This window comes from Bos javanicus, chromosome 15 (genome assembly GCF_032452875.1).
Source record: "Bos javanicus breed banteng chromosome 15, ARS-OSU_banteng_1.0, whole genome shotgun sequence".
In the NCBI taxonomy this organism is placed as follows: Eukaryota; Metazoa; Chordata; class Mammalia; order Artiodactyla; family Bovidae; genus Bos; species Bos javanicus.
The window spans coordinates 52,519,185-52,519,442 of NC_083882.1; positions in this window are offsets into that span (position 1 = coordinate 52,519,185).

Genomic DNA, 258 nt, shown 5'->3' on the forward strand with positions numbered 1-258 from the left:
CTAAGAGCCTGAGTGAATAGCCGGATGAACACACAACAAGGACAGGTGGATGAATGAAGAGTAAACTAATGAATGAACACACCACGGACAGGAGGGTTGACAACCACCCCCGCTTCACATGGAGAAACGAGGGGATGTCTAAAGGAGCAAAAGCCCGTGATCAGTAATAAAATTAACAAAATGAACTGTAGAACAAAGGGACCGAGGGCGGTGCCCGTGCCCCGAGCAAGTGGGAAGGAGGCACAGTGATGAGCCAGA